This window comes from Anomaloglossus baeobatrachus, chromosome 2 (genome assembly GCF_048569485.1).
Source record: "Anomaloglossus baeobatrachus isolate aAnoBae1 chromosome 2, aAnoBae1.hap1, whole genome shotgun sequence".
Lineage (NCBI taxonomy): Eukaryota > Metazoa > Chordata > Amphibia > Anura > Aromobatidae > Anomaloglossus > Anomaloglossus baeobatrachus.
The window spans coordinates 356,325,182-356,352,328 of record NC_134354.1 but is presented as its reverse complement, the minus strand read 5'-3'; the positions used below and the strand labels follow the sequence as shown (position 1 = coordinate 356,352,328).

Here is a 27,147-nt window from a genome sequence, read left to right as displayed (position 1 = left end):
AAAGACATTTGCAGAGCACGTCTGCCTGCATTGCACACTCAAACTTTTTTAAACTAAGCAATTTTACTAGCAAACACTCAGTGTACCTAGTGGCATCCTAAACGTGGCTATTGGACTTTGCTATAGTCCCACTAGTGCAAAGACATTTGCAGAGCACGTCTGCCTTCATTGCACACTCAAACTTTTTTAAACTCAGCCATTATACAAGCAAACACTCAGTGTACCTAGTGGCATCCTAAACGTGGCTATTGTACTTTTGTCTATTCACACTATTGTAAACATATTTGCAGCATGTCTGCCTGCATTGCACACTCAAACTTTTTTAAACTAAGCAATATTACTAGCAAACACTCAGTGTACCTATTGGCATCCTAAACGTGGCTATTGGACTTTGCTATAGTCCCACAAGTGCAAAGACATTTGCAGAGCACGTCTGCCTGCATTGCACACTCAAACTTTTTTAAACTCAGCCATTATACTAGCAAACACTCAGTGTACCTAGTGGCATCCTAAACGTGGCTATTGTACTTTTGTCTATTCACACTATTGTAAACATATTTGCAGCATGTCTGCCTGCATTGCACACTCTAACTTTTTTAAACTCAGCCATTATACTAGCAAACACTCAGTGTACCTAGTGGTATCCTAAACGTGGCTATTGTACTTTTGTCAATTCACAGTATTGGAACGTTATTTGCAGCACATCTGCCTGCATTGCACACTCAAACTTTTTTAAACTCAGCCATTATACTAGCAAACACTCAGTGTACCTAGTTGTATCCTAAACGTGGCTATTGTACTTTTGTCTATTCACAGTATTGGAACGTTATTTGCAGCACATCTGCCTGCATTGCACACTCAAACTTTTTTAAACTCAGCCATTATACTAGCAAACACTCAGTGTACCTAGTTGTATCCTAAACGTGGCTATTGTACTTTTGTCTATTCACAGTATTGGAACGTTATTTGCAGCACGTCTGCCTGCATTGCACACTCAAACTTTTTTAAACTCAGCCATTATACTAGCAAACACTCAGTGTACCTAGTTTTATCCTATTCGTGGCTATTGTACTTTTGTCTATTCACAGTATTGGAACGTTATTTGCAGCACGTCTGCCTGCATTGCACACTCAAACTTTTTTAAACTCAGCCATTATACTAGCAAACACTCAGTGTACCTAGTTGTATCCTAAACGTGGCTATTGTACTTTTGTCTATTCACAGTATTAAAACGATATTTGCAGCACGTCTGCCTGCATTGCACACTCTAACTTTTTTAAACTCAGCCATTTTACTAGCAAACACTCAGTGTACCTAGTTGTATCCTAAACGTGGCTATTGTACTTTTGTCAATTCACAGTATTGGAACGTTATTTGCAGCACATCTGCCTGCATTGCACACTTAAACTTTTTTAAACTCAGCCATTATACTAGCAAACACTCAGTGTACCTAGTTATATCCTAAACGTGGCTATTGTACTTTTGTCTATTCACAGTATTGGAACGATATTTGCAGCACGTCTGCCTGCATTGCACACTCTAACTTTTTTAAACTCAGCCATTATACTAGCAAACACTCAGTGTACCTAGTTGTATCCTAAACGTGGCTATTGTACTTTTGTCAATTCACAGTATTGGAACGTTATTTGCAGCACATCTGCCTGCATTGCACACTCAAACTTTTTTAAACTCAGCCATTATACTAGCAAACACTCAGTGTACCTAGTTGTATCCTAAACGTGGCTATTGTACTTTTGTCTATTCACAGTATTGGAACGTTATTTGCAGCACATCTGCCTGCATTGCACACTCAAACTTTTTTAAACTCAGCCATTATACTAGCAAACACTCAGTGTACCTAGTTGTATCCTAAACGTGGCTATTGTACTTTTGTCAATTCACAGTATTGGAACGTTATTTGCAGCACATCTGCCTGCATTGCACACTCAAACTTTTTTAAACTCAGCCATTATACTAGCAAACACTCAGTGTACCTAGTTGTATCCTAAACGTGGCTATTGTACTTTTGTCTATTCACAGTATTGGAACGATATTTGCAGCACGTCTGCCTGCATTGCACACTCTAACTTTTTTAAACTCAGCCATTATACTAGCAAACACTCAGTGTACCTAGTTGTATCCTAAACGTGGCTATTGTACTTTTGTCAATTCACAGTATTGGAACGTTATTTGCAGCACATCTGCCTGCATTGCACACTCAAACTTTTTTAAACTCAGCCATTATACTAGCAAACACTCAGTGTATCTAGTTGTATCCTAAACGTGACCTATTGTACTTTTGTCAATTCACAGTATTGGAACGTTATTTGCAGCACATCTGCCTGCATTGCACACTCAAACTTTTTTAAACTCAGCCATTATACTAGCAAACACTCAGTGTACCTAGTTGTATCCTAAACGTGGCTATTGTACTTTTGTCTATTCACAGTATTGGAACGTTATTTGCAGCACGTCTGCCTGCATTGCACACTCAAACTTTTTTAAACTCAGCCATTATACTAGCAAACACTCAGTGTACCTAGTTGTATCCTAAACGTGGCTATTGTACTTTTGTCTATTCACAGTATTGGAACGATATTTGCAGCACGTCTGCCTGCATTGCACACTCTAACTTTTTTAAACTCAGCCATTATACTAGCAAACACTCAGTGTACCTAGTTGTATTCTAAACGTGGCTATTGTACTTTTGTCAATTCACAGTATTGGAACGGTATTTGCAGCACGTCTGCCTGCATTGCACACTCTAACTTTTTTAAACTCAGCCATTATACTAGCAAACACTCAGTGTACCTAGTTGTATCCTAAACGTGGCTATTGTACTTTTGTCAATTCACAGTATTGGAACGTTATTTGCAGCACATCTGCCTGCATTGCACACTCAAACTTTTTTAAACTCAGCCATTATACTAGCAAACACTCACTATACCTAGTTGTATCCTAAACGTGGCTATTGTACTTTTGTCAATTCACAGTATTGGAACGTTATTTGCAGCACATCTGCCTGCATTGCACACTCAAACTTTTTTAAACTCAGCCATTAAACTAGCAAACACTCAGTGTACCTAGTTGTATCCTAAACGTGGCTATTGTACTTTTGTCTATTCACAGTATTGGAACGATATTTGCAGCACGTCTGCCTGCATTGCACTCTCTAACTTTTTTAAACTCAGCCATTATACTAGCAAACACTCAGTGTACCTAGTTGTATCCTAAACGTGGCTATTGTACTTTTGTCAATTCACAGTATTGGAACGTTATTTGCAGCACATCTGCCTGCATTGCACACTCAAACTTTTTTAAACTCAGCCATTATACTAGCAAACACTCAGTGTACCTAGTTGTATCCTAAACGTGGCTATTGTACTTTTGTCTATTCACAGTATTGGAACGATATTTGCAGCACGTCTGCCTGCATTGCACACTCTAACTTTTTTAAACTCAGCCATTATACTAGCAAACACTCAGTGTACCTAGTTGTATCCTAAACGTGGCTATTGTACTTTTGTCAATTCACAGTATTGGAACGTTATTTGCAGCACATCTGCCTGCATTGCACACTCAAACTTTTTTAAACTCAGCCATTATACTAGCAAACACTCACTGTACCTAGTTGTATCCTAAACGTGGCTATTGTACTTTTGTCAATTCACAGTATTGGAACGATATTTGCAGCACGTCTGCCTGCATTGCACACTCTAACTTTTTTAAACTCAGCCATTATACTAGCAAACACTCAGTGTACCTAGTTGTATCCTAAACGTGGCTATTGTACTTTTGTCTATTCACACTACTGCAAATCTATGTGCAGCACCTCTGCATGACAACCTCCTGCTCTGTTTTTAATAAGCTATAATGATAGCACAAAATACTGCCATTTAGTGGCATCATAAAACTGGCTGTTGTATTCCATTAGTGCCCCACTTGTGACAAGCTATTTCTAGCACCTCTACATCACACCCTCATGCACATTTTGCTACGCTAATGTTATAGCAAACTCATGGAATTCATTGCTGCATTTCATAATTCGGAGGGATAGAATGTCAGGCTTCCTTTAGCTTTTCCTTCTGTTCATAGACAGCATCTCCAAGACAAATTTCCCCTCCACGTCTAAGTGTGGAGAGGCAGCGAGTGCGCAAGCGTGTGCCGATGTACCCCAGCTGCAGCCTAATTACAGTGTTTCGCGTAGTGAGTATGCTCAGCCTGACTGTGTTATTCCTGACGCTAAGTCTTCTTTTCGGGATACAGCGCATGCTCCCACACTAAGTGTGAAAAGCCTCTTTGCACAGGTGCTTGCATTCCGTGCCGGGTCTAAGTCCTGTTTTGTGCCTAGACACCATGCTAAAGCTGATAGTCTTTTTTCAGAGACTGTATTTCATGCTACTGAGCATGCTCAGGCACTTCCTGCATCAGAGACTAGGTCCGGTAATGAACTCTTTGGCCCTGGCACTGATGTGGGGGTCCCATATAGACCACAGGGCATCAGGTGTCCTCCCAAATGGCTTGCAGAGGCCCACACCTATGACTTGTCACCGCATTATTGATGGTCAGACGATGACTGGTGAGGTGTTTGGGTCATGGCAGCCATGAGGTCATCATTGAAGTTGCGTTTCCAAATAGGAAGCTAGTTATGCCACTCATGACGTGTCACTCTACTTTTGTCTCCAGGAGGTGCATTGTGGTTCACCCTGGTTTGGGGCGGACCCAGGTTATAAAAGGGGCTGGAGCCAACAAGGAGGTGCGCAGTCTTCTATTATGCTCCGAAAGAGCACACCTCCATGTGTTGAACCCATTGCGACTTTAGGCCAGAGGTAGGCAGGGATAGGGTGGTGGATGCAGGCCACCACCACAGTTGGTAACGCAGAACGGTTAAGACCAGCTCCTGTCCTAACAGTCCTGCTTGTGCAGCCCAGTGGCATTAACAGGCCTGCTGCTGCTGATGCACCTGCTGTCCACAGGTGTGGCCCCTACGCACACGGTCAGCGTACTCAATGGCCCCTGTGTTGTTAACAGGGAGTTCCTGGGCTGGGTGGGCATGTGGACCCTGTGACGCTAACAGGGCTCCCAGTCTCCAGATCCGAATGGCGTCTAACTCGGTTCAGGCTACTATTAGTTTCATAGCCACACAGCTCTGTATCCTCCACCAAAACTTCAAGTTGCCAACCTCTCCTTTTCCAACTGGGAGCACGGTGGACACTGACTGCTGATGGGGATATATACCTTTGTCTTTCTTTTCTTATTAATTTTCGTTATATAGCGGTCACAGATTATATACCACTTTATCCAAATCTGCCAGTCCCACTGTAACAGATGTTGTTTCTTCAGCAAATGTTACAGTTGCTTAACCACCAAATCCACGGACCAAAACTTTTTTCCCCTTTCCAACACACCTGTTCCCCTTTCCAACAGCATCTGTCCTTTTTCAACTCATTTTGGGATATGACCAAAAGTGCAACTGTGCAGGGACACCGTACTCAACGCCATCTCAGCACAGCAGCCATCCCTCGGTCCCTCCGATGTGGACAAGTAAAAGACCATTTCCTCCTATCCATGACAAAGCGTTGAGATTCACTCTGTGCAGCACTGGTGTTTAGTGGAAAAGTAGATCTAAGATTGCGTACCACATTCTGCAGATACTCCTGTATACGTGCGTCTATTTCTATGGCAGGAATTAGTTCGCCAAATTTTGTCTTGTACCAGGGATCTAACAGTGTGGCAACCCAGTATTCAGGATTACTTCAAATTCATACAATCCGAGGGTTATGTAGGTAGTGCAGCAAGAAGGCGCTCATGTGTCTTGTGCATCCAGGAGGACCAAGTCCTTGGTGTGTTGGTGGCAGAGAGGTGAGAATCGTGCATCCTTCCTCTGCCCTCTACCCACAACCTCGCACAACCGAAATGTGAGCAAGCTCTCACTCATCTGCTGAGTCTTCCATGCCCATCGCCAGTTCGTCCTCCATTTCTTCATGGGCTCCTGCACTTTCATCAACACTTTTTGCTGATACTATGCGCCCTTGTTAATCCCTCTCCCTCACCATGACTGCCGCCTAGGTGCCGCTGACCATCTGGACCTCGTAGATCTTGTTATCCCTTCCGCATATGACTCCTCCTGTACTTCCTCCCCTTCCTCTTGTCCCAACACCTGACTCCGAATAATAATTACAGTGTGCTCCATCATGTAGATGACCAGAATTGTCACGCTGAGAATGACATTGCCAGTGCTAAACATCTTCGTCGACATTTGTGAACTGTGTAGCAGGGTGCATAGGTCCTTGATCTGACACCACTCCAGCAGCGTGATCTGCACCACCTCTTGATCAAGTTATCCCAGGCTATATGTCATACCGTATTTCAGCAGGGCTCTGCGGTGCTGCCACACACGCTGCAACATGTGCAGATTCAAATTCCTGCGTGTGGGCACATCGCATTTCAGGCGTTTAACCACCAGACCTAAAGACTTCTGTAGTGACGAAAGTTGTTGAGCTGCTGTGTACGCACGATGGAAGTGAGCAGATAGCGAGCGTGCACGCTGCACAAGGCCATGTAGGCCGTGATGGTGTTTTAAAAATTGCTGGAGAATTAGGTTCAACACGTGAGCCATACAAGGCACGTGTGTCACATTGCCCTGACGATGGCCCGCAGCCAGGTTTGCATCATTGCCGCACACGGCTGTTAAGTCACCAACGGAGTCCGCTCCGTCAATTTGTACTACGGTCGCCAGGTTACAACGTGTTCCTTTCATGAATAGTGCTGATGATGGGAGAGGAGTCGATGCCAGCGGCGCAGGTGGACGCAGGTTATGCTCACCCACTGGGCTGCATTACCTTGACAGATGCAGAATCTCTGGCTGAATGTAGCTGGTGGGTATCTCACAGATGAAATACCATCATTCAGCTACAACCAATGGGAAGACACCACACCCTTTTTTATGCCCATCCTGTCTGCAGACCACTGCCAGACATAGCTATGAACCTCTGGTTAATTTTACCCCCAGTTCAGTTTTATGATTTTGTGTGCTTGTTACCTGACTACTTTTCCTGCTTGCTGTTTATGTACCTTGTTGGCCGATCCGCATTTCACCTCTGCTTGTTTTCTGATTAAGTCCTGGCCGTCCCATTCTGTTCCTGTTCCTCAATTAATGTTTTGACCCTGCCTGACTCCTATTCTCTGGAATAGCGGTGTGACTCACATTTCCCATTCATTTCAAAGTAAAACTTTGACCGCCTGATGGCATTGAGCTCTGCTGCCAGCATAGTAAGGAGGTGTGTGGTAGTCCTTGTGCGCAGTTGCTTGGAAGGGTGGCCTGACCACACAGGGTTTGCGCCAAGGTGGAGGACTCACACGAGGTTGAAGAGGCAGAAGCAGTGTATTAACTTCTACATACAGAACAAGGATTGAAACAACTCGTGGGGACGGCAAGACTTGTACAGCAGACCCTTCTCCATCTCTCACCATAGTTTGCCAGTGCCCAGTCAGCGACATGTAACCCTATCCTTGCTTACTGGTCCAAGTATCGGTGGTGAAATGCACCTGTTCACACACAGAGTTTCTCAAGGAAGCGGTGATGTTGTGTGCGACATGCTGGTGTAGCGCAGGCACACCTTTCTTAGAGAAGTAGTGGCGACTGGGCATTTGGTACTGGGGCACAGTGACAGACATAAGGTCTCTAAAATCCTGTGTGTCCACCATGCGGAAAGGCAGCATTTCCGTAGCCAAGAGCTTACAGAGGGATAAAGTAAACCTCTTAGCTTTGTCATGGGTCGCAGGAAATGGCCTTTTATTTGTCCACATCTGAGGGACAGAGATCTGGCTGCTGTCTGTAGACGGTGTTGAGTAGGGTGTCCCTTGAAAAATGCAGGTTTGTGAGGAAAGTGCAGGCGGAGACATGATGTTGCCTTCATCTTGCCTTCAGATCTGTTCATCTTGTATCATTTTTAAAAAACACAGCAAGCAAGGGTTACTCCAAGCGGAGCCTCCCTTTTTTCCAAAAATTGTGCCCCACACACACCCACCCATTCAGTGGCAGCACTTGTGACCTAGTTGCAAACAGGATGTTTTGATTTGCATCAAGCACATTCCAAATCCACAAGCATTTACTCTCCCCAGGATGACACAGGGGTAGTAAATTCCTTGTGGATCCATGACTTGTTCATTTTGATGAACGTCAGTCTGTCCACATTGTCACTGGACAGACGCGTGCGCTTATCTGTCAGCACACACCCAGCAGCACTGAAGACACGTTCAGAGACAACGCTGGCAGCTGGACACGACAAAATCTTCAAGGCGTAACTGAAGAGCTCTGGACATTTTTCTAGATTTGAAGCCCAAAAGGAGCAAGGCTCCATTTGAAAAGTCATTGCATCGATGTTCATTTGGAGATACTCCTGTATCATCCTCTCCATCCGTTGACTATGTGTCAGACTTGTTGTCTCTGGTGGCCTTGCAAAGGAGGGTCTAAAAAAATTATTAAAAGATTCCATAAAAATGCTGTTACCAGCAACAGATCCGGTCCTACTGGTACGGGTAGACTGTTGAAGATGACGAGGCCGTCCCATGTTTGTCAAGTTACAACTGGAAGAATCATGCCCTTCACCTGCACAGTTGTTTGGTGGAAAAGCCGAGCTAAGATCGAGTAACAGCTTCTGCTGATACTCCTGCATACGTGCGTACCTTTCTATGGGTGGAATTATGTCACAAAATTTGGACTTGTACCGGGGATCTAATAGTGTGGCAAGCTAGTAGTCATCATCACTTCTAATTTTGACAATACGAGGGTCATGTTGGAGGTAGTGCAACAAGAAGGCACTCATGTGTCTTGCGCAGCCATGCGGACCAAGTCCACGCTGTGTTTGTGGCATAGAGGTGCTAACCGTTCTTTCTTCCTCTGACATCTCCACCCAACCTCTTTCAACTGAAATTTGACCAAGCTCCCCCACATCTGCTGAGTCTTCCATGTCCATGGACAGTTCCTCCTCCATATCTTCATGTCCTCCTGCACCTTCCTCAACATCTCGCCTGCTACCATGCGCCCTTGTTGATCCCTGTCCCCCATGGTCCCATGCCTGCCGCGTTGGTGATGATGAACGTCTGGACCTTGGTGATGTTGTTGTGTCTTGCGCATATGAATCCTCCTGTAGTTCCTCCCCTTCCTGTTGTCCCACCCCCTGACTCCGAATAGTGTTTAGCGTGTGCTCCAGCATGTAAATGACTGGAATCGTCATGATGATAATGGCATTGTCAGCGCTAAACATATTCGTCGCCATGTCGAAACTGTGCAGAAGGGTGCATAGGTCCTTGATCTGAGATCACTCCATCAGGGTGATCTGCCCCACCTCTGCATCTCGTTGGCCCAGGCTATACGTCATGACGTATTGCACCATGGCTCTGCGGTGCTGCCACAGTCGCTGTAACATGTGGAGAGTTGAATTCCAGCGTGTCGCCACATCGCATTTCAGGCGATGAACCGGCAGGCCGAAAGACTTCTGGAGCGATGCAAGTCCCTCAGCTGCGGCGCTTGAACGGCGGAAGTGAGCAGACAGTTTTCGTGCCCTGTTCAGAAGGCCATCTAGGCCGGGATAGTGTGTTAAAAATTGCTGGACGACAAGGTTCAACACGTGAGCCATACAAGGTACGTGTGTCACCTTGCCCAGGCGAAGGGCCGCACCCAGGTTTGCAGCATTGTCGCACACGGCCTTACCAGGCTGCAGGTTGAGTGGAGACAACCATTTATTAAACTCGGACCGCAGAGCTGACCACAACTCCTCAGCTGTGTGACTCTTATTCCCAAGACATGTCAAGCTAAAGACCGCCTGATGCCGTTGCGCTCTGCTGCCAGCATAGTAATGAGGGTTGCGTGATTCCTTCTGCGCAGTGAGAACGCTGGTGGCCTGACCAGGCAGGCTTGGGGCGGAGGTGGAGGACCCAGATGAGGTGGAGGATGCAGAAGCAGTGGCGGAACTTGGACAGACAGAGGATTGACACACAAGTCGTGGGGACGGCAAGACTTGTGCAGCAGACCCTTCACCATCTATCACCATAGTTACCCAGTGGCCAGTCAGCGACATGTAACATCCCTGTCCATGCTTACTGGTCCAAGTATCGGTGGTGAAATGCACCCGTTCACACACCCAGTTTCTCAAGGAAGCGGTGATGTTGTGTGTGACATGCTGGTGTAGCGCGGGCACACCTTTCTTAGAGAAGTAGTGGCGACTAGGCATCTGGTACTGGGGCACAGCGACAGACATAAGGTCTCTAAAATCCTGTGTGTCCACTAGGCGGAAAGGCAGCATTTCGGTAGCCAACAGCTTACAGAGGGATAGAGTCAACCTCTTAGCTTTGTCATGGGTCGCAGGAAGTGGCCTTTTATTTGACCACATCTGAGGGACAGAGATCTGGCTGCTGTGTGTAGACGGTGTTGAGTAGGGTGTCCCTTGAAAAATGCAGGTTTGTGAGGAAAGTGCAGGTGGAGACATGATGTTGCCTTCATCCAACGTTGGTGCTATCGATGTTTGAGAGAGCTGTACACAATCACTTGTTTCCCCTTCCAAACCAACTGACGACCTACCAAGCAAACTGCCTGTTGCGGTTACAGTGGTGGAAGTTGTGGGTGGAAAAACAGGTGTGACAGCTGTCCCCACAGTCCTAGAAGATGACGAGCGCGCGGATGCACTGGAAGGGGCAGGCGGTGGATGGTTGGCTCCGCTAGGCCGCATTGCAGCACGGTGAGCTTCCCACCAGGCCATATGATATTTATTTATGTGACGATTCATGGAAGAAGTTGTCAAACTGCTGAGGTTTTGACCTCTAGTAAGATAACCATGCCAAATGTTACAGATCACATAATTTGGGCGATCTTTTTTTATGTCAAAAAAGGACCAGGCTAGGCAAGGCTTAGAGGCCATGCGACCTGTTGATCCACCCCGAATAATGCTCAGAGGCAGAGTGGTGGCTGAGGATGCAGTTGTAGACGTGCTACCAGTGCTCCGACTGTGTCCAGGAAGGCGCAAGGTTACTTCGACGTCGGTTGCATCCTCCTCCACCGCCTCTGTTGACCTCCTCGAGTGTCTGACTGTGGGTTGACAGTAGGTGGGATCTAGGACTTCATCATCAATTGTTGTGTTTGCACTCCCCTCCCCCTCAGACCGAGCCTCTTCTTGCCCTGACCGAATATTTAAGTTGTCATCCCAATCGGGTATCTGAGTCTCATCTTCATCAGTATGTTCCTCATTGTCTATAACCACAGTTGTTGGAAAGGCAGCATTTTGGTAGCCAACAGTTTGCAGATGATGAAAGTCAACCTCCAAGCCATGTCATGCCCTTTTAAAAGCATGTAAAACACAGCGAGGGAACTCCAACCACAGTCTCCCTCGTTTCCACTAACTGGGCCACACACACCCCACTTGACTGACATCAATTGAGCCCCCTTTTGAAAAAGAAAAAGATGCTTTGCATGAAGCACTCTCAAAAATACACGTGCCTTTCCCGTCCCCTGGCTGACCCAGGGGAAGAAAAGTCCTCTGAGAGCCATGACTTGTTCATCTTGGTTCTTTTACAAACACAGCGAGGGGACTCCAACCACAGTCTCCCCCGTTGCCACTAACTGGGCCACACACACCCCACTTGACTGGCATCGGTTGACCCCCCCTTTTGAAAAAGAAAAAGATGCTTTGCATGAAGCACTCTCAAAAATACGCGTGCCTTTCCCGTCCCCTGGCTGACCCAGGGGAAGAAAAGTCCTCTGAGAGCCATGATTTGTTCATTTTGGGTCTTTTAGAAACACAGCGAGGGGACTCCAACCACAGTCTCCCTCGTTTCCACTAACTGGGCCACACACACCCCACTTGACTGACATCAGTTGAGCCCCCTTTTGAAAAAGAAAAAGATGCTTTGCATGAAGCACTCTCAAAAATACACGTGCCTTTCCCGTCCCATGGCTGACCCAGGGGAAGAAAAGTCCTCTGAGAGCCATGACTTGTTCTTCTTGGTTCTTTTAGAAACACAGCGAGGGGACTCCAACCACAGTCTCCCTCGTTTCCACTAACTGGGCCACACACACCCCACTTGACTGGCATCGGTTGACCCCCCCTTTTGAAAAAGAAAAAGATGCTTTGCATGAAGCACTCTCAAAAATACGCGTGCCTTTCCCGTCCCCTGGCTGACCCAGGGGAAGAAAAGTCCTCTGAGAGCCATGATTTGTTCATTTTGGGTCTTTTAGAAACACAGCGAGGGGACTCCAACCACAGTCTCCCTCGTTTCCACTAACTGGGCCACACACACCCCACTTGACTGACATCAGTTGAGCCCCCTTTTGAAAAAGAAAAAGATGCTTTGCATGAAGCACTCTCAAAAATACACGTGCCTTTCCCGTCCCCTGGCTGACCCAGGGGAAGAAAAGTCCTCTGAGAGCCATGACTTGTTCATCTTGGTTCTTTTAGAAACACAGCGAGGGGACTCCAACCACAGTCTCCCTCGTTTCCACTAACTGGGCCACACACACCCCACTTGACTGACATCAGTTGAGCCCCCTTTTGAAAAAGAAAAAGATGCTTTGCATGAAGCACTCTCAAAAATACACGTGCCTTTCCCGTCCCCTGGCTGACCCAGGGGAAGAAAAGTCCTCTGAGAGCCATGACTTGTTCATCTTGGTTCTTTTAGAAACACAGCGAGGGGACTCCAACCACAGTCTCCCTCGTTGCCACTAACTGGGCCACACACACCCCACTTGATTGGCATCGGTTGACCCCCCCTTTTGAAAAAGAAAAAGATGCTTTGCATGAAGCACTCTCAAAAATACACGTGCCTTTCCCGTCCCCTGGCTGACCCAGGGGAAGAAAAGTCCTCTGAGAGCCATGATTTGTTCATTTTGGGTCTTTTAGAAACACAGCGAGGGGACTCCAACCACAGTCTCCCTCGTTTCCACTAACTGGGCCACACACACCCCACTTGACTGACATCAGTTGAGCCCCCTTTTGAAAAAGAAAAAGATGCTTTGCATGAAGCACTCTCAAAAATACACGTGCCTTTCCCGTCCCCTGGCTGACCCAGGGGAAGAAAAGTCCTCTGAGAGCCATGACTTGTTCATCTTGGTTCTTTTAGAAACACAGCGAGGGGACTCCAACCACAGTCTCCCTCGTTGCCACTAACTGGGCCACACACACCCCACTTGACTGGCATCGGTTGACCCCCCCTTTTGAAAAAGAAAAAGATGCTTTGCATGAAGCACTCTCAAAAATACACGTGCCTTTCCCGTCCCCTGGCTGACCCTGGGGAAGAAAAGTCCTCTGAGAGCCATGACTTGTTCATCTTGGTTCTTTTAGAAACACAGCGAGGGGACTCCAACCACAGTCTCCCTCGTTGCCACTAACTGGGCCACACACACCCCACTTGACTGGCATCGGTTGACCCCCCCTTTTGAAAAAGAAAAAGATGCTTTGCATGAAGCACTCTCAAAAATACACGTGCCTTTCCCGTCCCCTGGCTGACCCAGGGGAAGAAAAGTCCTCTGAGAGCCATGATTTGTTCATTTTGGGTCTTTTAGAAACACAGCGAGGGGACTCCAACCACAGTCTCCCTCGTTTCCACTAACTGGGCCACATACACCCCACTTGACTGACATCAGTTGAGCCCCCTTTTGAAAAAGAAAAAGATGCTTTGCATGAAGCACTCTCAAAAATACACGTGCCTTTCCCGTCCCCTGGCTGACCCAGGGAAAGAAAAGTCCTCTGAGAGCCATGACTTGTTCATCTTGGTTCTTTTAGAAACACAGCGAGGGGACTCCAACCACAGTCTCCCTCGTTGCCACTAACTGGGCCACACACACCCCACTTGACTGGCATCGGTTGACCCCCCCTTTTGAAAAAGAAAAAGATGCTTTGCATGAAGCACTCTCAAAAATACGCGTGCCTTTCCCGTCCCCTGGCTGACCCAGGGGAAGAAAAGTCCTCTGAGAGCCATGACTTGTTCATCTTGGTTCTTTTAGAAACACAGCGAGGGGACTCCAACCACAGTCTCCCTCATTGCCACTAACTGGGCCACACACACCCCACTTGACTGGCATCGGTTGACCCCCCCTTTTGAAAAAGAAAAAGATGCTTTGCATGAAGCACTCTCAAAAATACACGTGCCTTTCCCGTCCCCTGGCTGACCCAGGGGAAGAAAAGTCCTCTGATAGCCATGATTTGTTCATTTTGGGTCTTTTAGAAACACAGCGAGGGGACTCCAACCACAGTCTCCCTCGTTTCCACTAACTGGGCCACACACACCCCACTTGACTGACATCAGTTGAGCCCCCTTTTGAAAAAGAAAAAGATGCTTTGCATGAAGCACTCTCAAAAATACACGTGCCTTTCCCGTCCCCTGGCTGACCCAGGGGAAGAAAAGTCCTCTGAGAGCCATGTCCACATTGTCAGTGGACAGACACGTGTGCTTATCTGCCAGCAGACCCCCAGCAGCACTGAAGACAGGTTCCGAGAGAACGCTGGCTGCAGGACACGACAAGATCCCCAAGACGTACGTGGCGAGCTCAGGCAATTTATCAAGATTGGAAGCCTAAAATGAGCAGGGCTCAAGTTGCACAATAATGGAATCGATGTTTCCTTGCATATACTCATATATCTGTGTGTCCTCCTCTTTTTCCTTGTCCAGCTCATTTGTTTTCACATGAGTATATGTCCTTGTCACTTTCCCATGTGTTGTGAGTTGTTTGTGACCTTTTGGACACCTTTGAGGGTGTTTTCTAGGTGTTTTTCTGTGTTTGTGATTGCCTCCCATTGTTTCCTATTGGCTCGAGTTCGGTTCGTCGAACGTTCGACGAGCCGAACTCGAACGGGAGCTCCGTTCGGCGAACCGAACTCGAGCCGAACCGGGACCGGTTCGCTCATCTCTAATCCCCAGTGAAACCAATCTGTTCTTAGTGTTGAAATAATACGCTATCCAACTACAATATATGAAGTTCTCGGCTTTGTTGCCGAATGACGGGATGTTTTGGCTTCCATCACAAACAGAACTACAAATTATTTTTTTTTTTCCCCTAGCGGTCAAAACTCGTCTCTAAATGCCATTACTTTGCAGGATTTCACAGGTTTCATAGTGGAGTCGTCATCACGTCTACTTCACACGCAGAAGCTCTTGGGTTCAATCCCCAGTAAAAACAAGCTGTTTTCGCTGTTGAAGTAATTTGCTATCAACCTGTAACATATGAAATTCTTTTTTTTATTGCCAACTGATAATATATTTTGGCTTCCATCACCAAGAGAACTACGATTTTGGGTTTCTTTTTTATTGACCATTTTAGCAGAAAACATAATCCCATATTATAAAAATCCTGTTTGTTTCAAAATATATAGTTCCTTTCAATACCAAAGCAAACAACTAAACTATGTGGAAAAAAGTAACACATTCAATGTAAACTTCCTTTTAAGCAAAATCCCTTTGTAGGAATAAAACTGGTAAAATATGTAATAAAAATTGTAAATGTTTCATTAACCAAAAATACTTTCCTTCAGCAATAAAAAGGCCCCGTCAGTCACAATTCTTCTCTGCTAGCCAATACACAGTAACTTTCCATCAGGTTTCATAGAGTAGTGGTCATCATGTCTGCTTAACATGCAGAAGGTCCCGCGTTCAATCCCCAGTAAAACCAATCTGTTCTTGGTGTTGAAATAATACTCAATTAAACTACAATATATGAAGTTCTTGGCTTTGTTGCCGAATGATGGGATGTTTTGGCTTCCATCCCCAACAGAGCTACGAATTTGTTTTTTTTTTTCCCTGGCGGTTAAAACTCGTCTCTAATTGCCATTACTTTGCAGGCTTTCAAAGGTTTCATAGTGTAGTGGAAATCACGTCTGCTTTACACGCAGAAGGTCCTGGGTTCAATCCCCAGTGAAACCCATGTGTTTTTGGTGTTGAAATAATCCCCTATCAACCTGCAGTATATAAAGCTCTTGGCTTTGTTGCCGAATAACGGGATGTTTTAGCTTCCATCACCAACAGAGCTACGAATTTGTTTTTTTTTCCCCTGGCAGTCAAAACTCATCTCTAATTGCCATTACTTTGCAGGATTTCAAAGGTTTCATATTGTAGTGGTCATCACGTCTGCTTCACACGCAGAAGATCCTGAGTTCAATCCCCAGTGAAACCAATCTGTTTTTGGTGTTGAAGTAATTTCCTATCGACTTGTAATATGTAAAATTCTTGGTTTTGTTGCCAAATGACAATACATTTTGGCTTCCATCACAAAGAGAACTACGATTTTGGGTTTCTTTTTTATTGACAATTTTAGTAGAAAACATAATCCCATATTATAAAAATCCTATTTGTTTCAAAATATATAGTTCCCATAAAAACAAAAGCAAAAGACCAAACTATGGAGAAAAAAGTAACACATTCAATATAAACTTCAATTTAAGCAAAATCCCTTTGTAGGAATAAAACTGGTAAAATATGTAATAATAATTGTAAATGTTTCATTAACCAAAAATACTTTCCTTCAGCAATAAAAAGGCCCCGTCAGTCACAATTCTGCTCTGCTAGCCAATACACAGTAAATTTTTGTCAGGTTTCATAGTGTAGTGGCCATCACGTCTGCTTAAAATGCAGAAGGTCCTGGGTTCAATCCCCAGTGAAACCAATCTGTTCGTAGTGTTGAAATAATACGCTATCCAGCTACAATATATGACGTTCTCGGCTTTGTTGCCGAATGACGGGATGTTTTGGCTTCCATCACAAACAGAACTACAAATTATTTTTTTTTTTCCCCTAGCGGTCAAAACTCGTCTCTAAATGCCATTACTTTGCAGGATTTCACAGGTTTCATAGTGGAGTCGTCATCACGTCTACTTCACACGCAGAAGGTCTTGGGTTCAATCCCCAGTAAAAACAAGCTGTTTTCGCTGTTGAAGTAATTTGCTATCAACCTGTAACATATGAAATTCTTTGTTTTATTGCCAACTGATAATATATTTTGGCTTCCATCACCAAGAGAACTACGATTTTGGGTTTCTTTTTTATTGACCATTTTAGCAGAAAACATAATCCCATATTATAAAAATCCTGTTTGTTTCAAAATATATAGTTCCTTTTAATACCAAAGCAAACAACTAAACTATGTGGAAAAAAGTAACACATTCAATGTAAACTTCCTTTTAAGCAAAATCCCTTTGTAGGAATAAAACTGGTAAAATATGTAATAAAAATTGTAAATGTTTCATTAACCAAAAATACTTTCCTTCAGCAATAAAAAGGCCCCGTCAGTCACAATTCTGCTCTGCTAGCCAATACACAGTAACTTTCCATCAGGTTTCATAGAGTAGTGGTCATCCCGTCTGCTTAACATGCAGAAGGTCCTGCGTTCAATCCCCAGTAAAACCAATCTGTTCTTGGTGTTGAAATAATACTCAATTAAACTACAATATATGATGTTCTTGGCTTTGTTGCCGAATAACGGGATGTTTTAGCTTCCATCACCAACAGAGCTACGAATTTGTTTTTTTTCCCCTGGCAGTCAAAACTCATCTCTAATTGCCATTACTTTGCAGGATTTCAAAGGTTTCATAGTGTAGTGGTCATCACGTCTGCTTCACACGCAGAAGGTCCTGGGTTCAATCCCCAGTGAAACCAATCTGTTTTTGGTGTTGAAGTAATTTCCTATCGACTTGTAATATGTGAAATTCTTGGTTTTGTTGCCAAATGACAATACATTTTGGCTTCCATCACAAAGAGAACTACGATTTTGGGTTTCTTTTTTATTGACAATTTTAGCAGAAAACATAATCCCATATTATAAAAATCCTATTTGTTTCAAAATATATAGTTCCCATAAATACAAAAGCAAAAGACCAAACTATGGAGAAAAAAGTAACACATTCAATATAAACTTCAATTTAAGCAAAATCCCTTGGTAGGAATAAAACTGGTAAAATATGTAATAATAATTGTAAATGTTTCATTAACCAAAAATACTTTCCTTCAGCAATAAAAAGGCCCCATCAGTCACAATTCTGCTCTACTAGCCAATACACAGTAACTTTTTGTCAGGTTTCATAGTGTAGTGGCCATCACGTCTGCTTAACATGCAGAAGGTCCTGGGTTCAATCCCCAGTGAAACCAATCTGTTCTTAGTGTTGAAATAATACGCTATCCAGCTACAATATATGACGTTCTCGTCTTTGTTGCCGAATGACGGGATGTTTTGGCTTCCATCACAAACAGAACTGCAAATTATTTTTTTTTTCCCCTGGCGGTCAAAACTCGTCTCTAAATGCCATTACTTTGCAGGATTTCACAGGTTTCATAGTGGGGTCATCATCACGTCTGCTTCACATGCAGAAGGTCCTGGGTTCAATCCCCATTAAAAACAAGCCGTTATCGCTGTTGAAGTAATTTGCTATCAACCTGTAATATTTGAAATTCTTGATTTTGTTGCCAACTGATAATATATTTTGGCTTCCATCACCAAGAGATCTACGATTTTGGGTTTCTTTTTTATTGACCATTTTAGCAGAAAACATAATCCCATATTATAAAAATCCTGTTTGTTTCAAAATATATAGTTCCTTTAAATACAAAAGCAAACGACTAAACTATGTAGAAAAAAGTAACACATTCATTGTAAACTTCCATTTAAGCAAAATTCCTTAGTAGGAATAAAACTGGTAAAATATGTAATAACAATTGTAAATGTTTCATTAACCAAAAATACTTTCCTTCAGCAATAAAAAGGCCCCGTCAGTCACAATTCTGCTCTGCTAGCCAATACGCAGTAACTTTCCATCAGGTTTCATAGAGTAGTGGTCATCACGTCTGCTTAACACGCAGAAGGTCCTGTGTTCAATCCCCAGTGAAACCAATCTGTTCTTAGTGTTGAAATAATACCCAATTAAACTACAATATATGAAGTTCTTGGCTTTGTTGCCGAATGATGGGATGTTTTGGCTTCCATCACCAACAGAGCTACGAATTTGTTTTTTTTTTTTCCCTGGCGGTCAAAACTCGTCTCTAATTGCCATTACTTTGCAGGCTTTCAAAGGTTTCATAGTGTAGTGGAAATCACGTTTGCTTTACACGCAGAAGCCCCTGGGTTCAATCCCCAGTGAAACCCATGTGTTCTTGGTGTTGAAATAATATCCTATCAACCTGCAATCTATAAAGTTCTTGGCTTTGTTGCCGAAACACGGGATGTTTTAGCTTCCATCACCAACAGAGCTACAAATTTGTTTTTTTTACCCTGGCGGTCAAAACTCGTCTGTAATTGCCATTACTTTGCAGGTTTTCAAAGGTTTCATAGTGTAGTTTTCATCACGTATGCTTCACACGCAGAAGGCCACTGGGTTCAATCCCCAGTAAAAACAAGCCGTTTTCGCTGTTGAATTAATATGCTATACACCTGTAATATATGAAATTCTTGGTTTTGTTGCCAACTGATAATATATTTTGGCTTCCATCACCAAAAGAACTACGATTTTGGGTTTCATTTTTATTGACCATTTTAGCAGAAAACATAATCTTATATTATAAAAATCCTGTTTGTTTCAAAATATATAGTTCCTTTAAATACAAAAGCAAACGACTAAACTATGTAGAAAAAAGTAACACATTCAATGTAAACTTCCATTTAAGCAAAATCCCTTTGTAGGAATAAAACTGGTAAAATATGTAATAAAAATTGTAAATGTTTCATTAACCAAAAATACTTTCCTTCAGCAAAAAAAAGGCCCGTCAGTCACAATTCTGCTCTGCTAGCCAATACACAGTAACTTTACATCAGGTTTCATAGAGTAGTGGTCATCACGTCTGCTTAACACGCTGAAGGTCCTGTGTTCAATCCCCAGTAAAACCAATCTGTTCTTGGTGTTGAAATAATTCCCAATTAAACTACAATATATGAAGTTCTTGGCTTTGTTGCCGAATGATGGGATGTTTTGGCTTCCATCACCAACAGAGCTACGAATTTGTTTCTTTTTTCCCCTGTCGGTCAAAACTCGTCTCTAACTGCCATTACTTTGCAGGATTTCAAAGGTTTCATAGTGTAGTTTTTATCACGTCTGCTTCACACGCAGAAGGTCCTGGGTTTAATCCCCAGTGAAACCAATCTGTTTTGGTGTTGAAGTAATTTCCTATCGACTTGTAATATGTGAAATTCTTGGTTTCGTTGCCAAATGACAATACATTTTGGCTTCCATCACAAAGAGAACTACGATTTTGGGTTTCTTTTTTATTGACCATTTTAGCAGAAAACATAATCCCAAATTATAAAAATCCTATTTGTTTTAAAATATATAGTTCACATAAATACAAAAGCAAACGACTAAACTATGTAGAAAAAATAACACATGCAATGTAAACTTCAATTTAAGCAAAATCCCTTTGTAGGAATAAAACTGGTAAAATATGTAATAATAATTGTAAATGTTTCATTAACCAAAAATACTTTCCTTCAGCAATTAAAAGGCCCCGTCAGTCACAATTCTGCTCTGCTAGCCAAAACACAGTAACTTACCATCAGGTTTCAAAGTGTAGTGCTCATAACGTCTGCTAAACACGCAGAAGGTCCTAGGTTGAATCCCCAGTAAAACCTATCTGTTCATGGTGTTGAAATAAAACCCTATCAACCTGCAGTATATGATGTTCTTGGCTTTGTTGCCGAATGACCGGATGTTTTAGCTTACATCACCAACAGAGCTACAAATTTGTTTTTTTTCCCCTGGCGGTCAAAACTCGTCTCTAATTGCCATTACTTTGCAGGATTTCAAAGGTTTCATAGTGTAGTGGTCATCACGTCTGCTTCACACGCAGAAGGTCTTGGGTTCAATCCCCAGTGAAACCCATGTGTTCATGGTGTTGTAATAATTCCATATCAACCTGCAATATATAAAGTTCTTGGCTTTGTTGCCGAATAATGGGATGTTTTAGCTTCCATCACCAACAGAGCTACGAATTTGTTTTTTTTCCACCTGGCGGTCAAAACTCGTCTCTAATTGCCATTACTTTGCAGGATTTCAAAGGTTTCATAGAGTAGTGTTCATCACGTCTGCTTCACACGCAGAAGGTCCTGGGTTCAATCCCCAGTGAAACAAATCTGTTTTTGGTGTTGATGTAATTTCCTATTGACTTGTAATATGTGAAATTCTTGGTTTCGTTGCCAAATGACAATACATTTTGGCTTCCATCACCAAGAGAACTTCAATTTTGGGTTTCTTTTTTATTGACCATTTTAGCAGAAAACATAATCCCGTATTATAAAAATCCTATTTGTTTTAAAATATATAGTTCCCATAAATACAAAAGCAAACGACTAAACTATGTAGAAAAAAGTAACACATTCAATGTAAACTTCAATTTAAGCAAAATCCCTTTGTAGGAATAAAACTGGTAAAATATATAATAAAAATTGTAAATGTTTCATTAACCAAAAATACTTTCCTTCAGCAATAAAAAGGCCCCATCAGTCACAATTCTGCTCTGCTATCCAATACACAGTAACTTTCCATCAGGTTTCATAGTGTAGTGCTCATCACGTCTGCTTAACACGCAGAAGGTCCTAGGTTGAATCCCCAGGAAAACAAATCTGTTCATGGTGTTGAAATAAAACCCTATCAACCCGCAGTATATGATGTTCTTGGCTTTGTTGCCGAATGACGGGATGTTTTGGCTTCCATCACCGACAGAGCTACAAATTTGTTTTTTTTCCCCTGGCGGTCAAAACTCGTCTCTAATTGCCATTTCTTTGCAGAATTCCAAAGGTTTCATAGTGTAGTGGAAATCATGTCTGCTTTACACGCAGAAGGTCCTGGGTTCAATCCCCAGTGAAACCCATGTGTTCTTGGTGTTGAAATAATCCCCTATCAACCTGCAATATATAAAGTTCTTGGCTTTGTTGCCGAATAACGGGATGTTTTAGCTTCCATCACCAACAGAGCTACGAATTTGTTTTTTTTCCCCTGGCGGTCAAAACTCGTCTCTAATTGCCATTACTTTGCAGGATTTCAAAGGTTTCATAGTGTAGTGGAAATCACGTCTGCTTCACACGCAGAAGGTCCTGGGTTCAATCCCCAGTGAAACCAATCTGTTTTTGGTGTTGAAGTAATTTCCTATCGACTTGTAATATGTGAAATTCTTGGTTTCGTTGCCAAATGACAATACATTTTGGCTTCCATCACCAAGAGAACTACGATTTTGGGTTTCTTTTTTATTGACCATTTTAGCAGAAAACATAATCCCAGATTATAAAAATCCTGTTTGTTTCAAAATATATAGTTCCTTTAAATACAAAAGCAAACGACTAAACTATGTAGAAAAAGTAACACATTCATTGTAAACTTCCATTTAAGCAAAATTCCTCACAGTACACAGTAACTTATCGTCAGGTTTCATAGTGTAGTGGTCATCACGTCTGCTTAACACGCAGAAGGTCCTGGGTTCAATCCCCAGTGAAACCAATCTGTTCTTAGTGTTGAAATAATACGCTATCCAACTCCAATATATGAAGTTCTCGTCTTTGTTGCCGAATGACGGGATGTTTTGGCTTCCATCACAAACAGAACTACAAATTATTATTTTTTTTTCCCCTGGCGGTCAAAACTCGTCTCTAAATGCCATTACTTTGCAGGATTTCACAGGTTTCATAGTGGAGTCATCATCATGTCTACTTCACACGCTGAAGGTCCTGGGTTCAATCCCCATTAAAAACAAACCGTTATCGCTGTTGAAGTAATTTGCTATCAACCTGTAATATATGAAATTCTTGGTTTTGTTGCCAACTGATATTATATTTTGGCTTCCATCACCAAGAGAACTACGATTTTGGGTTTCTTTTTTATTGACCATTTTAGCAGAAAACATAATCCCATATTATAAAAATCCTGTTTGTTTCAAAATATATAGTTCCTTTAAATACAAAAGCAAACGACTAAACTATGCAGAAAAAAGTAACACATTCATTGTAAACTTCCATTTAAGCAAAATTCCTTAGTAGGAATAAAACTGGTAAAATATGTAATAACAATTGTAAATGTTTCATTAACCAAAAATACTTTCCTTCAGCAATAAAAAGGCCCCGTCAGTTACAATTCTGCTCTGCTAGCCAATACACAGTAACTTTCCATCAGGTTTCATAGAGTAGTGGTCATCATGTCTGCTTAACACGCAGAAGGTCCTGCGTTCAATCCCCAGTGAAACCAATCTGTTCTTGGTGTTGAAATAATACCCAATTGAACTACAATATATGAAGGTCTTGGCTTTGTTGCCGAATGATGGGATGTTTTGGCTTCCATCACCAACAGAGCTACGAATTTGTTTTTTTTTTTCCCTGGCGGTCAAAACTCGTCTCTAATTGCCATTACTTTGCAGGCTTTCAAAGGTTTCATAGTGTAGTGGAAATCACGTTTGCTTTACATGCAGAAGGCCCTGGGTTCAATCCCCAGTGAAATCCATGTGTTCTTGGTGTTGAAATAATATCCTATCAACCTGCAATCTATAAAGTTGTTGGCTTTGTTGCTGAATAACGGGATGTTTTAGCTTCCATCACCAACAGAGCTACAAATTTGTTTTTTTTTCCCTGGCGGTCAAAACTCGTCTGTAATTGCCATTACTTTGCAGGATTTCAAAGGTTTCATAGTGTAGTTTTCATCACGTCTGCTTCACACGCAGAAGGCCACTGGGTTCAATCCCCAGTAAAAACAAGCCGTTTTCGCTGTTGAATTAATATGCTATACACCTGTAATATATGAAATTCTTGGTTTTGTTGCCAACTGATAATATATTTTGGCTTCCATCACCAAAAGAACTACGATTTTGGGTTTCTTTTTTATTGACCATTTTAGCAGAAAACATAATCTTATATTATAAAAATCCTGTTTGTTTCAAAATATATAGTTCCTTTAAATACAAAAGCAAACGACTAAACTATGTAGAAAAAAGTAACACATTCAATGTAAACTTCCATTTAAGCAAAATCCCTTTGTAGGAATAAAACTGGTAAAATATGTAATAAAAATTGTAAATGTTTCATTAACCAAAAATACTTTCCTTCAGCAAAAAAAAGGCCCGTCAGTCACAATTCTGCTCTGCTAGCCAATACACAGTAACTTTACATCAGGTTTCATAGAGTAGTGGTCATCACGTCTGCTTAACACGCTGAAGGTCCTGTGTTCAATCCCCAGTAAAACCAATCTGTTCTTGGTGTTGAAATAATTCCCAATTAAACTACAATATATGAAGTTCTTGGCTTTGTTGCCGAATGATGGGATGTTTTGGCTTCCATCACCAACAGAGCTACGAATTTGTTTCTTTTTTCCCCTGTCGGTCAAAACTCGTCTCTAACTGCCATTACTTTGCAGGATTTCAAAGGTTTCATAGTGTAGTTTTTATCACGTCTGCTTCACACGCAGAAGGTCCTGGGTTTAATCCCCAGTGAAACCAATCTGTTTTGGTGTTGAAGTAATTTCCTATCGACTTGTAATATGTGAAATTCTTGGTTTCGTTGCCAAATGACAATACATTTTGGCTTCCATCACAAAGAGAACTACGATTTTGGGTTTCTTTTTTATTGACCATTTTAGCAGAAAACATAATCCCAAATTATAAAAATCCTATTTGTTTTAAAATATATAGTTCACATAAATACAAAAGCAAACGACTAAACTATGTAGAAAAAATAACACATGCAATGTAAACTTCAATTTAAGCAAAATCCCTTTGTAGGAATAAAACTGGTAAAATATGTAATAATAATTGTAAATGTTTCATTAACCAAAAATACTTTCCTTCAGCAATTAAAAGGCCCCGTCAGTCACAATTCTGCTCTGCTAGCCAAAACACAGTAACTTACCATCAGGTTTCAAAGTGTAGTGCTCATAACGTCTGCTAAACACGCAGAAGGTCCTAGGTTGAATCCCCAGTAAAACCTATCTGTTCATGGTGTTGAAATAAAACCCTATCAACCTGCAGTATATGATGTTCTTGGCTTTGTTGCCGAATGCCCGGGTGTTTTAGCTTACATCACCAACAGAGCTACAAATTTGTTTTTTTTCCCCTGGCGGTCAAAACTCGTCTCTAATTGCCATTACTTTGCAGGATTTCAAAGGTTTCATAGTGTAGTGGTCATCACGTCTGCTTCACACGCAGAAGGTCTTGGGTTCAATCCCCAGTGAAACCCATGTGTTCATGGTGTTGTAATAATTCCATATCAACCTGCAATATATAAAGTTCTTGGCTTTGTTGCCGAATAATGGGATGTTTTAGCTTCCATCACCAACAGAGCTACGAATTTGTTTTTTTTCCACCTGGCGGTCAAAACTCGTCTCTAATTGCCATTACTTTGCAGGATTTCAAAGGTTTCATAGAGTAGTGTTCATCACGTCTGCTTCACACGCAGAAGGTCCTGGGTTCAATCCCCAGTGAAACAAATCTGTTTTTGGTGTTGATGTAATTTCCTATTGACTTGTAATATGTGAAATTCTTGGTTTCGTTGCCAAATGACAATACATTTTGGCTTCCATCACCAAGAGAACTTCAATTTTGGGTTTCTTTTTTATTGACCATTTTAGCAGAAAACATAATCCCGTATTATAAAAATCCTATTTGTTTTAAAATATATAGTTCCCATAAATACAAAAGCAAACGACTAAACTATGTAGAAAAAAGTAACACATTCAATGTAAACTTCAATTTAAGCAAAATCCCTTTGTAGGAATAAAACTGGTAAAATATATAATAAAAATTGTAAATGTTTCATTAACCAAAAATACTTTCCTTCAGCAATAAAAAGGCCCCATCAGTCACAATTCTGCTCTGCTATCCAATACACAGTAACTTTCCATCAGGTTTCATAGTGTAGTGCTCATCACGTCTGCTTAACACGCAGAAGGTCCTAGGTTGAATCCCCAGGAAAACAAATCTGTTCATGGTGTTGAAATAAAACCCTATCAACCCGCAGTATATGATGTTCTTGGCTTTGTTGCCGAATGACGGGATGTTTTGGCTTCCATCACCAACAGAGCTACAAATTTGTTTTTTTTCCCCTGGCGGTCAAAACTCGTCTCTAATTGCCATTTCTTTGCAGAATTCCAAAGGTTTCATAGTGTAGTGGAAATCATGTCTGCTTTACACGCAGAAGGTCCTGGGTTCAATCCCCAGTGAAACCCATGTGTTCTTGGTGTTGAAATAATCCCCTATCAACCTGCAATATATAAAGTTCTTGGCTTTGTTGCCGAATAACGGGATGTTTTAGCTTCCATCACCAACAGAGCTACGAATTTGTTTTTTTTCCCCTGGCGGTCAAAACTCGTCTCTAATTGCCATTACTTTGCAGGATTTCAAAGGTTTCATAGTGTAGTGGAAATCACGTCTGCTTCACACGCAGAAGGTCCTGGGTTCAATCCCCAGTGAAACCAATCTGTTTTTGGTGTTGAAGTAATTTCCTATCGACTTGTAATATGTGAAATTCTTGGTTTCGTTGCCAAATGACAATACATTTTGGCTTCCATCACCAAGAGAACTACGATTTTGGGTTTCTTTTTTATTGACCATTTTAGCAGAAAACATAATCCCAGATTATAAAAATCCTGTTTGTTTCAAAATATATAGTTCCTTTAAATACAAAAGCAAACGACTAAACTATGTAGAAAAAAGTAACACATTCATTGTAAACTTCCATTTAAGCAAAATTCCTCACAGTACACAGTAACTTATCGTCAGGTTTCATAGTGTAGTGGTCATCACGTCTGCTTAACACGCAGAAGGTCCTGGGTTCAATCCCCAGTGAAACCAATCTGTTCTTAGTGTTGAAATAATACGCTATCCAACTCCAATATATGAAGTTCTCGTCTTTGTTGCCGAATGACGGGATGTTTTGGCTTCCATCACAAACAGAACTACAAATTATTATTTTTTTTTCCCCTGGCGGTCAAAACTCGTCTCTAAATGCCATTACTTTGCAGGATTTCACAGGTTTCATAGTGGAGTCATCATCATGTCTACTTCACACGCTGAAGGTCCTGGGTTCAATCCCCATTAAAAACAAACCGTTATCGCTGTTGAAGTAATTTGCTATCAACCTGTAATATATGAAATTCTTGGTTTTGTTGCCAACTGATATTATATTTTGGCTTCCATCACCAAGAGAACTACGAT

The 27,147-nt window shown here is 42.1% G+C and overlaps 8 non-coding genes across 8 annotated transcripts; all 8 read left to right on the top strand.

Annotated features, from left to right (window-relative positions):
• Window positions 1-15,836: 15,836 nt before the first annotated feature.
• On the top strand, window positions 15,837-15,909 carry TRNAV-UAC (transfer RNA valine (anticodon UAC)). Its single transcript has one exon. It is a non-coding gene; the product is annotated as a tRNA-Val (tRNA).
• Window positions 15,910-16,575: 666 nt separating this feature from the next.
• TRNAF-AAA (transfer RNA phenylalanine (anticodon AAA)) lies at window positions 16,576-16,648 on the top strand. The gene has a single exon. It is a non-coding gene; the product is annotated as a tRNA-Phe (tRNA).
• Window positions 16,649-17,564: 916 nt separating this feature from the next.
• On the top strand, window positions 17,565-17,637 carry TRNAV-CAC (transfer RNA valine (anticodon CAC)). Its single transcript has one exon. It is a non-coding gene; the product is annotated as a tRNA-Val (tRNA).
• A 416-nt stretch (window positions 17,638-18,053) lies between these two features.
• TRNAV-AAC (transfer RNA valine (anticodon AAC)) lies at window positions 18,054-18,126 on the top strand. Its single transcript has one exon. It is a non-coding gene; the product is annotated as a tRNA-Val (tRNA).
• Window positions 18,127-21,757: 3,631 nt separating this feature from the next.
• On the top strand, window positions 21,758-21,830 carry TRNAV-UAC (transfer RNA valine (anticodon UAC)). Its single transcript has one exon. It is a non-coding gene; the product is annotated as a tRNA-Val (tRNA).
• Window positions 21,831-22,381: 551 nt separating this feature from the next.
• TRNAV-AAC (transfer RNA valine (anticodon AAC)) lies at window positions 22,382-22,454 on the top strand. Its single transcript has one exon. It is a non-coding gene; the product is annotated as a tRNA-Val (tRNA).
• A 3,632-nt stretch (window positions 22,455-26,086) lies between these two features.
• TRNAV-UAC (transfer RNA valine (anticodon UAC)) lies at window positions 26,087-26,159 on the top strand. The gene has a single exon. It is a non-coding gene; the product is annotated as a tRNA-Val (tRNA).
• A 552-nt stretch (window positions 26,160-26,711) lies between these two features.
• On the top strand, window positions 26,712-26,784 carry TRNAV-AAC (transfer RNA valine (anticodon AAC)). The gene has a single exon. It is a non-coding gene; the product is annotated as a tRNA-Val (tRNA).
• The last annotated feature ends 363 nt before the right edge of the window (window positions 26,785-27,147 follow it).